Source organism: Hoplias malabaricus, chromosome 5 (genome assembly GCF_029633855.1).
Source record: "Hoplias malabaricus isolate fHopMal1 chromosome 5, fHopMal1.hap1, whole genome shotgun sequence".
In the NCBI taxonomy this organism is placed as follows: domain Eukaryota; kingdom Metazoa; phylum Chordata; class Actinopteri; order Characiformes; family Erythrinidae; genus Hoplias; species Hoplias malabaricus.
The window spans coordinates 12,385,900-12,395,667 of NC_089804.1; positions in this window are offsets into that span (position 1 = coordinate 12,385,900).

Sequence of the window (9,768 nt, forward strand, 5' to 3'; positions counted from 1 at the left end):
TTGCTCAAGACAAACAGTCCTGTAACAAATTCTCCTCTGTTAATAAATAACACTCCGTAACAGACTCCAGCACATGCTGAAGCTTCAGGTCTTCCTCTCTTGTTCCATTTTCTCTCTCTCTCTTTCTTCTTTCTGTCTGTTCCTTCTGTCTCACCCCTTCCTCTGACCGTCTCCTTCCTTCAGAGGGGAATTATGGTCTAACCCAAAAAACAAGAGCACTCTCATAAATCCCTCGCTTAAGGAGGCACGGCGAATTGATGTTTGGCTGAACAGCTAAATGGCTCTGTTTGTTTTTGTGCCGTGTTAGGCCAATTCCCCACGCCAGATCTTCTAGCCAGGCTGATTTACACAGCAGACATGTGTCTTGTGTTTGCACAAGCGTCCCAGGACTTGGAGGACAAGGTGGGGCATGAGGACCAATCTGCTTCAAGACCAGGGGCGTCGGACTGTGGGTAATGGGGGTCCTGCCTATTTGGGGCCCTCCATTAGCTTCAGAAATAAATTTAATTTTGTTTCTAATTTTATGTAGCTGGTGGTACCATGCCCTAGTTGTAAGCAGGCAGGATGGGCACTTGAACCCAGGGAAGGGATACATTGTTGGAGTGCAGGAGAAACACAATTTATAAGGAGCTCTTACCCAATCCGTAGTTGTGCACGCATTGTTTGGAGAATGTGCTTAGGACGCCACAGTATTCAGTTATTTTATGTAGTTGGATGATTAACTTTGATGTGTAGATGCTTAATGCCTTATTATTTGCTCCTTAGTTGAGTACAGTACTGGTCAACGGCTCCCTGAAGTCGTTTTTAAAGAGTTTTAAAGAGCTCTGTGCCCTCTATTAACTTGCACAGCAATATTGCTTAACTCACATGTTCTATAGCTGAGAGGGCTGCATTTTGTTAGCTTTTATGGTAAGCTGGTAGCTCCTATTTATCACAGATTTTGTTTTTAGTTAAATAACAGAGGTTGGTTGGTGGATTTTGCTTTTTTTTTTGCAGCTGTGTAATTTGTGTTTATTATAATTCATTGGTCCTGAGGGCGGGTAAAGTTTTCATCTTTCATTGTTTAATTGGGGTCTTCTACCCTTGACAACCAGGAAGTGGCGTAGTTGGGTGCCATTACTTTTATTCTAAGGGTATTAAAGACCACATTTTTGGTTTAGTTGGCAGGATGACTATTACACAGCCTATGTTTGCTTTAGTGAAAGCGTGTTCCTGAGTCAGATATTCTGGTCAGAGACCAGTTTATTGAACATTTTAAGGATGGGATGTTATGGCGGGAACTCAAGTGGTTGGTTAGGCTCAATTATACCTACTCCTTCTAGCAGGTGTTCACTGAGGCAATATGTTGGGTAGAGGAGGGCGAACATGTATCAGCTCCCAGGACTTTGGCTTATTCATATGACACAAGAGCTCAGGTAGTTGAAAAATGTTGTGCCGAGGATTGTGTTATTAATGTACGATGTACGAGCTAAAGATGAGCAGTTATAATCACAATTGGATGCCATAATAAAGCAGTTGAATGTTTCTTTTCCAGCTGGTTCTCATCTAGCTGCTACTCATCCAGTTCTTCCCAGCAGTGCAGGGTCAGGTGGGTCTTATTATAGGCCATATCGGTTTCAGACAGATGGTAAGTCTATCTGTCTTTGTTGTGGTCAAGCAGGACATATAGCCAGGTTCTGTTGTATAAATCCGGGGGAAACACCAGATTTTACATAAGCAGGAATGGTCAGTAGGGGAGAGCCAATAAGTGGAGGTAATGAACCAGACCTCCCAGCAGCAGGGAAACTAGGCCCCACTGACAAAAAGAGCCCTTCGTCAGAAATGGGTTTGGGTGGCTTGAACTTGCAGTGATTCCCTATACTTTTAGGGACTTGTCCTTTGGTAAACGTTAGTATGGAGGTTGTAAGGGTTCCATGTTTGATTGATACAGGGTCAATGGTAACCACCATTTCTGAGAGTTTTTTAGTCTTTTTGTTTTGAGCCTTGGTGTGAATAGGGGCTACAAGATTGTAATTGGTTGCAGCTTAAGGCTGCTAATGGATTAGACATTCTGTATTTAGGCTACCTGGAGCTTGATTGATTAGTCCTGGGTAAGACTCTTTCTAATATTGGACTGTTAGTGGCTGCAGGGGGTCCCTCGACCACCCTAACCAGGAGCCCCAGGTGCCTGGCCTCCTGGGGATTAATATCACTAGTGGTTGTTATGAGGAACTTTTTCATCAACATGGGTCTTCTTTCTTTAATTAGGGTTTTGTCAAGAGGTAAAACAAGGCATGGAGAGAGGCATTGGTTGAGTATCAGAAACTGGACTGAACCGCTACCTGTATTCCAGCTGGGTCTTGGAAATTGGTTCTGGCTACATGTAACAGGACATTTGGTAATGCCGTTTGCTCTTCACTGTATGAACCTACTGGTGGTAGGATGCTGGATGGTCTTTTGGCATCTCAATCCTATGTGGCACTCGACAATGGAGACGTTCTGGTTCATAAAGTGAATGTGGATACTTAAGACATCTATCTCCCCCAGAAGGTAGTATTGGGAGAATTATTTATCGTAAAGGTGCAATTGGTGAATAGTAATTCAGCTGTTATGTTTGAGACCATCAAGGCCCAGTGTGCCATTCAAATACAGTCCAAACAAGCACACGGGGATCCTCTTGATCTGTCATTGTTGACGTGGCCCAAACTAGAAGTAGAACAAGAAGAGCACGCTAAGCTACTCCTCCGGAAATATAGCACAGTATTCTCTTGCTGTGAAGGGGATTTGGGTTGCATTAATCTCCTTGAACCTGAAATACCTCTGCTAGATGATGTCCCAGTTAGACAGCTGTATCGCTGCCTTCCTCCCTCACAGTATGAGTTAGTAAAGGCTCACATTGGTGAGCTTTTAGATCAAGGTATCATACAGGTGAGTTGCAGCCCTTAAACTTCCCCTATTTTGGTAGTTTAAAAGAACAGTGGCACTATTTGCCTATGTGTTCATTATAGAGTCCCTAGACACTCTTGCTGGGTCCACTCTGTTTTCTACCCTTGATATGGCAAGTGGTTATAACCAAGTGTTCATTGCAGAAAGGGACAAGGCTAAGACATCTTTCTGTAGTCCATTTGGCCTCTTTGAATGTAACAGGATGCCTTTTGGTCTGTGCAATGCACCCAGTACATTCCATAGACTGATGGAGCTCATATTTGGAGACAAACCTTTGTTACTATATCTTGATGATATTGTGGTGTTCTCTTCTAGTTTCAGGAGTCACTTACAGTCGCTGGAGGCAGTGATGGCCAGACTGAGACAGAATAATCTTAGTTGAAATTGAAGGAATGCCCGTTCTTTCAGCCTGAGGTGAGAAATCTTGGTCATGTCATTTCTGCTTCTGGAATTTTAACTGATTCTGATGAAATCAAGCCAGTTGTTGAGTGTAAGCCTCTTACTACCCTGACTGAGGTTCTGAGGTTTGCTTCCTACTATAGGCACTTTGTAGAAGGTTTTTCTAAGTGTGCGGCCCCCTTGCACTGGTTAGTTGGGTTGCTGCAGAATAATGGTAAGGGTAGAGGGTCTTTTTCCATGGATGGACATTGGGATGAATATCTGTTGGGGTCTAAGTTCACAATTTTTACAGACAATAATCCTCTTAGTTATCTGCAGACTGCTAAGCTTGGGGCGGTGGAACAACGCTGGGCTTCTCAGTTAGCCCTATATGATTTTGATCTATGATATCATCCAGGGGCTATGAACTGCAGTGCTGATATTTTGTCCAGACTGCCTAGTTTCTCTTCCTCTGAAGCTTTGGCCACTATTTTTTCAGGTATATCTGTTCCTTGTTCTAATGGTTACCTGCAGACTAGTAGTGTTGCAGTAGTCCCATGTTCTCTTATTGATGTCCTTCCAGTTTTGGAAAGGGCAAATCTGCAGGTATTACAGGGGGCTGACCCCACAATAGGTTTGTTCTTGTCTTTTTGGCAGAGGGGACAACCACCAACCAGCATGGAGTGGATGGAAGTTTACCCTGATGTTCCAGAGTTGGCACGACAGTGACAGAGTATTCGAGAGTATGAAGGATTTCTTTATTGGCATGTTCAGTTGCCAGAAGGGGGCAATGGCATAGGCGATAGGCGAGAGAATGTACTGGTGGTAACTGATAATGTTTAGAATCCACGTTGCTTGAGGTCCAGTGTAAAGTTTCCAAAGTCAGTGATGGTTTAGGATGCCTTGTCATCTACTGGTGTTGGTCCACTGTGTTTTCTGAGGTCCAAGGTCAACGCAGCCATCTACCAGGAAGTTTTACAGCACTTCATGCTTCCTGATGCTGGCCAACTTTCTGGAGATGCATATTTCATTTTCCAATAGGTCTTGGCACATGCACACAGTGACAAAGCTACCAGCACCTGGTTTAAGGGCCATGGTATCCCTGTTCTTAATTGGCCAGCAAACTCACCTGACCTTAACCCTATAGAAAATCTAAGGGGTGTTGTCAAGAGGAAGATACAATACGCCAGACCCAACAATGCAGAAGAGCTGAAGGCCGCTATCAGAGCAACCTGGGCTCTCATAACACCTGAGCAGTGCCACAGACTGATTGACTACATGCCATGCTGCATTGCAGCAGTAATTCAGGCAAAAGGAGCCCCAACTAAGTATTGAGTGCTGTACGCGCTCATACTTTTCATGTTCACACTTTTCAGTTGGCCAGCATTTCTAAAAAGCTTTTTTTTTGTATTGGTCTTAAGTAATATTCTAATTTTCTGAGATACTAAATTGATGTTTTCATGAGTTGTCATTTATAATCATCAAATTAAATTACTGAAATAAATCAACTTTTTCATGAATTCTAATTTTATGACCAGCACCTGTATATCAATCACATTTCTGAAGGAACAAGCGAAAGTTCGACTAGGTACGACACTCCTAATGAGACATAACAAGTATCAGGATTAGCAAAGCTCAAGGTTTTATTGTCTAATTATTGAACGCTGCTGCTCTATTTTGAGGCATTGTTTTCTTGTTTGGTTTTATGTCTGTGTATGTGTCAAGCCACTTTTATTTCATATATTAAAATGAAATGAATATTAAAATGAAAAGGCATTAATATACCATATAAATATTGGCAAATAATAATAAAACTTTTCGAAGGCATCCTCTTCTCTTAAAACAAAAGGTAATCGAGAATTTAAATAAAGTGTAGGTTAAAATTGATACCTGTTTTTGAGAAGAACAGAAATGTTTACATGTGGCATGGTGTGGGAATATCACTGTTTTTTACCAGAAAAGATATAGGAATCTGCAAGTTTAGTCAGAATTAAAAAAAAAATTTTGGCATCCTTTGAGCACAAGCTGATAGCCAAACACACAGGTGTTTAAATCAGTGCCTGTCAGTTTTTCTGTTTAGGCTTGTAGAGAATTCTGTTATTATAACTGGGGGGCAAAGAGGGGGCCCCAAAATACTGTACCCAGGGCCCAAAATCTGGTGCTACGCCATTGTTCCCATAAAAAAAAAATAATAATAATTAAATTAAAAAATTAAAATTTATCTGCCCAGGTGGACATGAAACAATCTGTAAGGACACCTTTCCACAGCTGATCACCTCACACATGGAGTGGCCATGTTCATTTATTTAATTTCCAGTCATAACATCCATGTTTTTCATGTTTCACATAAAGGCATATAGTTTAACAAATTTATATAGAATTTGAAATGTTAAAGCAGCTATATATTAGGTGTACAAATATGTTTCTTTTGTTGTTTTGGCAACTGTTGCATAGCATTATAAATGACTATTGTCAGTTCATTCAACAAAAATTACCTAAAAATTAAATAGTTTGAATGTGGCAAGAGAAGGATTTATTAATCACTGAATTTGTTATGAGTTTCTATAAAATGATGAGCTGTGATAAAATGATGACAGTGGTGCAGCAGGTAGTGTCGCACTCACACAGCTACAGGGACCTGGAGGTTGTGGGTTCGATTCCCGCTCCGGGTGACTGTCTGTGAGGAGTTGGTGTGTTCTCCCCGTGTTCGTGTGGGTTTCCTCCGGGTGCTCCGGTTTCCTCCCACAGTCCAAAAACACACGTTGGTGGGTGGATTGACAACTCAAAAGTGAATGTGTGTGTGTTGCCCTCTGAAGGACTGGCGCCCCCTCCAGGGTGTATTCCCGCCTTGCGCCCAATGGTTCCAGGTAGGCTCTGGACCCACCGCGACCCTGAATTGGATAAGCGGTTACAGATAATGAATGAATGTATGTTCAGGGTGTAATGTGCCCACCATTTGCCTTCATTACTACTTCTTTTCAAGAGACCTGCTTTCAGCTCTGGAACATTTTTACCACACCTCTAAATTCAGTCTAGAAGTTGTTTTCATACATGCTTACAATCCCAAAAATCCAAGTCACAAATTGGTATTAATCACTTAAACATTTAAATCAGTTAAACATTTCTTTACATCACAGATGTCCAGTTGAAGTTTTTATATGTAAATGTTTTACATATGTGTCTATTTTGTTTTTCTTATTAAAGCTTCTTGTCACCACTGCATCCTTTTAGAAGCATAGCTTTCAGTTTTTCTCTCATGGTGGAAAGACAGACAGAAACACCTTTTAAGAAAAGAGTAAAAGTAGACTTATACAACACCTGTCCTTTCTGAGGTGATAAGATTGGTCAAATACCTCCTCAGTGACCTCTAGAAGATTTCTTTTTCTTTCTCTAGCCACATTAGCCACAGAAGCCACTCGACCAGAGCGTCCAGCCACATTCAGACAGGGATAAATCAGCGTTGGCTCAAGTGGATCTGCTAAAGTTCTCAGATATTGTAAGAATTCTTAGAGCGGAAACCATAAGTATTAGGGTGAACAGATCTGTTGCAGAAGGATTTAATGGATAAATCACATTTTTCTAGATTTGCGAGGCAGACCGAGACAGAGCTCGCACTTCCTGTGTCGGTATCCTCCCCTTCCTCCCACTGCAAGAGAATTCGCTGAGGTGACAGATGCCTGGAGAACTATCAAGTGTTTACCTTTTAATAAACAGCAAGTATCACATTAATTTTATAAATTTTATAAATTTTTTTAAAAAAAGAGCCTTGCCCAGGTGTAGCATGTTCTTACCTGAGCAACGAAATGAATCTTTCGGTCTGTGAAGAAATGAGGCTAAGCCACTACTCTAAACCAACCAAATCTAAAATTGAACTGAGCACCATGATCTTAAAATTTGAATCACAAATTACATGATCTTTTACTTTTTCTTTTCTTTTTTTGTGAGAAGTGAAAAGCAGTAATTGGGAACAAACTTAAACATGCCATTTTTATGGCAGGCAGTCGTAGTTCATGATGTCAGTTTATTAAATAGATATATAAAGCCCTCTTCTCTAACCATTAGGCCACGGCTGCCCTAAGAAACATGGTAACTCGAGAACCTAGTGAGGGGAAACTCCTACCTGGAGGAACAGGGTGGCCATGGTCTTAAGTGAGAGAATGCCTCGCACCTGTGGAACCTGTATGTGCACTCTTAAGTGACAACCACCACTCAGTCCACCCCCCCCCCAGATTAGAAGTTTGGGTTCTGCACTGTGTGAGAGGCTCCTTCGCATAAGGACAAGGCTGGCCTGTTTCTTCCTTTGGGGTTTGGGGGGCTGGATCTGTGGTAGCTCAAACAAACCAGTAGTTCCCCCATGACAAATTGTGCTTGGAAATGTGCAGATGCATGTATGTTTACTATAAAAATCAACTAAACATGTCATTAGACCAGGAGCACCAAAAACACCACAAATTCAGACTTTCCACTTGGCAACCACAAGGTATTTTTCTGAGACCATAAATGTCTGTTGACCATAAGAATAAATAATAAATATCTGAAGGTCATCAATAATCATTTGTATTTTGTATACTCCAGATTAGCTGTTCTTGAGGGATTGTGTGGATAATAAAAGTTAGGTATACATTATTTATACTATGATATTACAGTCAAGCCACATATAATCAAACTTGTGCTGCCAAGCCTTGATTACTAACGGCTTGCAACTGCTCCAAACCAAAGTTAAATCGGAAAGAAACTTAAGCACAGTTTGTCAGTCAGAGTCATTTGACACTGTATTTGACACACATACGTCCATATTATGGAAAAACTTTTCCGCTGCTGGGGTTTGATGTATTATGTGAGCATTGTTAAAATTTCAAAACATACCATTTACCCTTTGGTCTATATTTAAATACATACTGCTTGGTCACAACCATGAATTCATTTTAAAATGACCTTATATATACATCCTATAGCTCTTTGGCCCATACTTTCTCTGTGAGGTGAATAGAAGTGCTGTCAATGCACATTTCAACTTGGATGAGACACATATAGGGAAGCCAATCAGAAACAAGGCAGTTTACATTTATCCTACTTGATGACACACTAACAAAACAGTCAGTTTCATTCTTAAACACTAAGAAAGTACAGAAAATGGTCATGTGATTAATTCAGGAGGGAAAAAAGGCTAAGAATGAAAAGGCTTTTTAAAAGTACAATCTCAATATATGTTTTAATAAATTTAAGACTTATTGTATAATCATTCATTCATTCATTGTCTGTAAGCGCTTATCCAGTTCAGGGTTGTGGTGGGTCCAGAGCCTACCTGGAATCGTTGGGAGCAAGGCAGGAATACACCCTGGAGGGGCCACCAGTCCTTCACAGGGCAACACACACTCACACACTCATACCTATGGACACTTTTGAGTCGCCTATCCACCTACCAACGTGTGTTTTTGGACTGTGGGAGGAAACCGGAGCACCCGGAGGAAACCCACGCGGACACGGGGAGAACACACCAAACTCCTCACAGGACGTATTGTATAGAGGTGTACTATTTAATGTTGCATATGTGTAAAAATGGGACAAAAGGACGTTTTATACATTCACTAATGAGTGAATGAACAGTGGTTATCCTTTCTCTTTCTCAGTTTTCCATTCTTCATGATGTGTGTGTGCTTCCCAGATCTCAGGAGCCTTTTGGAATTATGAATCCAATTACAGTTCAGCTGACAAGCTTAGGCAAGGTGGGGGTGGTGGGGTGGGGTGGAATTGTGAGAAGCAAGAGAGGTATTTTTGACAGCAGCAGACGGTGTGTATATGTCTCACTTTTTCAGTGGAGCGTAAATCACATGCTCTTGTCTGTAGAGTGGACCTGGATCTTGCTCCTAACTCTCAGCCATCTTCTCCACCTATTCTGGCTAATGTGAGCAAAATAGAGGGGTTATAAAATCAAGCCTAATCCCCCAGGATTGGCAAGCTGACACTCAGCCAGCTTCCTCCTAGCTCCCTTTTCTCTTTAACAGGGTATATGGAACATATTACCTCTAATCACAACCCCAGATGTTGGCTACACTTATCGATACGTGCGGTCAGAAGATCCGAGGAAATGCCTAGACAACCGTGTGCCAGTTACAATATAATTGAGGTGTTTAAAATGGGTTTATGGGGGATCATGGATGTCGGTGCGTGTAAGAGAGTAGACATGCTTTAAAAAAAAAAAAGAATTGTTAATGATGAAAGACAGCTTGGTTTAAAGCACTATTACATGGGAATTACTGCAATTTTACAGTAGCTTTTGCAACAGCAGAGATTTTCAAATAGTAAATATAACTCTGTGCTGTTGCAGTTTTTCAAAAGCTTCTGATTTCAAGACTTCTGTATCTCAAACTGTATCTCATACACTTTCAATTCTAAACAAATAGCTTTCACTCTTACATTAAGTAAAACCTGCAGCAGTTATTTGGCAAAACATCAATTATTACT